Genomic DNA, 5,111 nt, shown 5'->3' with positions numbered 1-5,111 from the left:
TTTTTCATCTACTGATCCTTCTTTGTTTCCAACCTTTGCATCCCTAACACCAGTAAGTATCAGTATTCTTGATTGAATGCTTTATCAATTTCATACTGAAGAGGATGTTAGAATTCTTCAATTTCATCGTCACTGATTTTGGTGGTTTGTGGGTAAATTTGGATAATAGTGGTATTAACTTGTCTTCCTTGTAGACATATGGATTTTATTGTATCACAGACAGCTTTGTATTTCAAGATGCTATTTTGGATGATTAATGTGATGCCAATCCTCTTACATTTGTCATTTCTAGCATATTATTCAGAATCACATGATTGTCAGGTTTAGAATGGCCAATACCAGTCCATTTTCACTCACTAATGCCTAGGCTATTGATCTTTATGTGCTCCATTTCCTTTTGACAACTTTCAGTTTTCCAAAATTCATACTTTGTACATTCCATATTCTGATTGTTATTGATGTTAACAGCATTTCCTCTTTATTTTGAGTTGTACCCCATTAGTACATGAATGTCAGGAAATCTTTACTCCATTTGAGTCATCACATTCTATTTTACTTTGAGGTGACACGTTTTCTGCAGTGGTATTTTGAGTGCCTTCCAACATGAGGGGATCATCTTCAGGCACTATATCTGATGATATTATGGTGCAATTCACAATGTATTTTGTTGGATGTCTTCCTTTTTTTCTCTGACCTTCCCCTTTACCAAACATGATATCCTTCTATAGTGACTGGTCCCTCTTGATAATACGTCTAAGTGTGAGAGATGAAGTATGGACAATCTGACTTCGAAGCTACATTCTGATTAGCTTATTTCAACATAGATCTGTTTGTTCTTTTGGCAGTCCATCATACTTCCAGTATTATCCTTGAATACGATAACTTGCATCATCTGTTCTAAGGTCTTCCTTGGTCACTGTCCAACTTTCACATGCATATGAAGTTATTGAAAACTATGGCTTGGGTCAGATGCACCTTAGTCCTCAAACGGACATCTTTGCCCTTCAACATTTTAAAGAGGTCTTTTGCAACAGATGTGCCTAATATAAAGTGTCCTTTTATTTCTTGAGTATTGTTTCCATGATTGTTTATGGTTACAGTAAGCAAAATGAAGTCTTTGATCATTTCAATCTTTTTTCCATTGATATGGATGTATTTATTGGTCTAGTGGTGAGGATTTTTGTTTTCTTTATGCTGAGATGCAACCCATGCCAAAGACTCTAGTCTGTCATCTTCATCAAATATGGTTGTTCATGAGTCCATTCCTTTGATTGCTCTTATTTCATTTTTATGTGGATTCTGGAATCAGGAATAAAATTATTTCACTTATTTTTTAACCAAATCATTTTTTAAACCTTTTTTCTTGACTTTTGCAGATTAAATTAATTCACCAGACCAAGCTCCTGCAAAAGACTTCTTCAAAATGTTAAAACCAAAACAAAATAATAAAATGTCACTTTGTGGATTAAGGTAGTGATGATAGAATCATGGTGTTTTCAATAGCCTCCTGCACATGTAAAAACTGGACAAAGAATAAGGAGGAATGGGGACTAAATGATGCATTTTAGTTGCATTGTTGCAGAATACTGACTATACCATGAACTGCTAGAAGAATAAGCCAGTTCATTGGAACCTCTAAGATTATGATCACTGGACACTTTTCAGACCTTAAACTGAACTTATTTACCCTGAGGCTCAACTTTAAGGTTAAGATGTACAACATCAGGGAGGGGAAGTACATTCTCTTTAGAATAAGAAAACATATGACATCAATAGGGCATCACTTGCCCAGGGATAAAAGTCAGAATGCTGGAAGAAACAGGAAAGATAAGAATGGAAAATGTAAACACAAGGAGGAAGCAGGAAGAGTGTTGTTACATTGTGCAAAATGCAATCAATATCACAAAATAATATGTATATGGATTGTTGAATGTAAAACCGATTTGCTTTTTACACTTTTAACCAAATCAATATGAAAACAGTCTTAAAAAGTATGTTGTGGTAGTTGTTACTGTTAGGTGCAGATGAGTCAGTTCTGACTCATGGTGACCTTATGCACAGAATGAAAGACTGTACAATCTTCATATGACTTATCATGCCACTTCTAAGGGAGTAGACAACTGTCTATTGAAAGTCTAACATGAATCCATTAGTACTTGAGCTTTCATCCTTGGAAATGTGCCAAGCAATCTACCTTGGAAATTAGTCCTCCAGGATGATCAAACATTGCATCATTTAAATCACCTGTATATGAGGTATCCTGAAATTTTTAGATTAAGGGACAAGGGATGCTTTGCTCTGATTATGTTCATAATAAATCTCCATTATTTATTAGACATGTCATGTCTATGTGAACCTTTCATCTGAGTAGAAACTGAACAAAATTTGGAGATAGGTTAATTTTATCTCAGGGAAAAAATGCACATAGGAAGACATAAACCTAAAAGTTCTGAAAGAAAATATTATCATATGACACAAATTGTCATCCCTTAAATAGTTTATGAATATTTGATTGAATTAAAAGTTTTGCCATGACAAAATTTTAGACAGGCAAAATAGGAAGAAAAGTTTCCATCACCTTTGCCTCTGGTAAGTATTATGCTCAAAATTTGCAAGTTTCATATCTAATCAAGGAACCCTGATGGCTCAGTTAAGTGCTCTCTGCTAACCAGGTCAGCAGCCTGAACTCACCAGATGCTCTATTGGAGAAGATTGGGCAGGTGGTTTACAAAAGATGACAGCCTTGGAGACCCTATAAGACAGTTCTACTCTGTACTATAGGATATGTAGGAGTCAGAGCCATCTTGATAGCAACGATTTTCATTTGGTTTAAGTCATATCAGATAACAGTTTATATATATATATATAGTCCTGGAGTGGCTCCATGAGTTAATGCATCTGACTGCAAAGCTGTTTGAACTACAAGGTTGGTGGTTCAAGCTCACCAGTTGCTCCTTGGAAATCCTATACAGGGTCACAATGGATTGGAACCAACTTGACAGAAGTCAAGTGCTATCTAGTTGGTTCCAACTCGTAGCAATCTGTATAGGGTTTCTGAGATGCAGAGGATGAGTTTGAACAGCTAACCTTTTGTGTAGTGCAACACCAAGACCGAGCTCTAGGATAAGCACTAAATAGATAACCACAAGGTCAGTGGTTCAAACCCACAAGTTGCTCTTCAGAATCCTTACACAAGATTGCTGAGTTGGCTCCTTATCATTGATATTTAACTTGTTGATGTTGTTAAGTGCTGTCCCGTGAGTTCTGACACATAGTCACCCTGTATATGATTTCTGAGAGAAGGGGGTGTGAAGGAGGGGCTGGTGGGTTTGAACGGCCAACTTTGTCATTAGCAGTACAGTGCTTGTCTTGTAATGCCACATCAGAACTGCATATGAATGTCCATATATATAGATGTTGTTGTTGTTAAGTGTTGTCTAGTCAGTGATCCTATTTAGGGTTTCCCAGCAGCGGCTGGCAGGTTTGAGCTACAGACTTTGTGCTTCAAACTGACCTTGTAATTTCATGGTTTATCCTAAAGAGCCTCACCAGGTTTCCATATAACCAGACTGTTGTTGTTAAGTGCTGTCCAGTCAGTTTCGACTCAAAGCAACCCTGTATAGGGTTTCCCAGGAGCTGCTGGTGAGCTTCAACAGCTGACCTTGTGGTTCAAACCAACTTTGCAGTCCAGCGTATTAACCCACAGCCCTGCACCAGGACTCCATAGATCTAGATAGTAAAATATAAATTTGACATACTGGTGTGGCATGGTGGGTTAATGTGCCAGACTGCAAAGCTGTTTGAACTGCAACCCAGCTGCTCCTTGGAAACCCTATACAAGGCCTCTACGGATAGGACTTGACTGGACAGCACTTAACAGCAACAATTAGAAGATATACATTTAAGTATATAAAAAGTATAGATGCATTTGACTTTATCTCTCTCCATATTTATTGTTTTTATGTGCCTTAGAATTGATTCTCATACAAAGTGACTTTGTATAGGCTTTCTGAGGAGCGACTGGTGAGTTTGAACTACTAACTTTGTGGTTCAAATGACCTTAATGTCAAATGCTTATCCTAAGGTGCATCTCCAGGACTCCCTTTCTTGACACATAAGCTGGTATTTGAGGAAACACATATTAAGAGCTGATAGATGCAGTAGGTAGTGTGTGAGCAGTATTCATGTTTACAAAATGTAACTTTCTGAGAAATTTGATGCCAATTTGTGAGCAAATAAAATGCCTTCTTCACATAAATACTCTATGGTTTATGTATTTATTACACCATAGTAAAGAAATCAGATTAATATTTATTTTTCAGCAGTATTAAAAAATATTGGAGAAAAAGTATAGTAAAAGATTATTAAAACTAATTATATCATTGCTTACCACACATGTCTGATTTTTTCAAGATGCCAAAATTAATTATAATTAAGAATATAGTGTTAAGAGCATGCTTCCTGTAATAAGCCAACCATGGTAGAATCACTGAGCCAACATTTACTGCCTGTGGCTTTGGATGAGTTATTTAAACTCCTGACAATTTTCTGCATTAAAAGTGTGTCTAAAGAAAAAAAAAAAATGTGTTAAACAGTAAAAACCATGGTATAATGTTTCCTGGGGTTTAAAGTTGTAGTACAGTAGCTGTGATCAGACTACTAACATCAAGGTCAGTAGTTCAAAACTATCAACTGTTCCACAAGAGAAAGCTGAGGCTTTCTACTCCTGTAAAGATTTATTGCCTTGGAAACCTTATGCAGGGTCACTACGAATTAAAATAGACTCCAAGACACAAAATCACCACCACCACCAAAGTTGTTAATAAAGGGAAGTACTGAGAATATTGGTATTTTAATTCTATTTACATAATGTATGTTACTTTTTATTATGCAGTATTCAATGTCTTCTTATAACCATCTTTATATATGGTAATAAAATTAAGATTTTGTTCAGTTATATTTTGTAAACTACTCTTAATTATTTACTTCTGGAAAGAGAAAACTGTATCTTTTTAAGCGTCAGATCATTCATATAAACAAAAACCAGTGTGAAATCACTGATGCTAATTACTAACTTTAATCTCTCCTACAGTTTAGAGACGTTGTACACT

Source organism: Chrysochloris asiatica, unplaced genomic scaffold (genome assembly GCF_000296735.1).
Source record: "Chrysochloris asiatica unplaced genomic scaffold, ChrAsi1.0 scaffold00611, whole genome shotgun sequence".
In the NCBI taxonomy this organism is placed as follows: domain Eukaryota; kingdom Metazoa; phylum Chordata; class Mammalia; order Afrosoricida; family Chrysochloridae; genus Chrysochloris; species Chrysochloris asiatica.
This window is presented reverse-complemented; position numbering follows the sequence as displayed.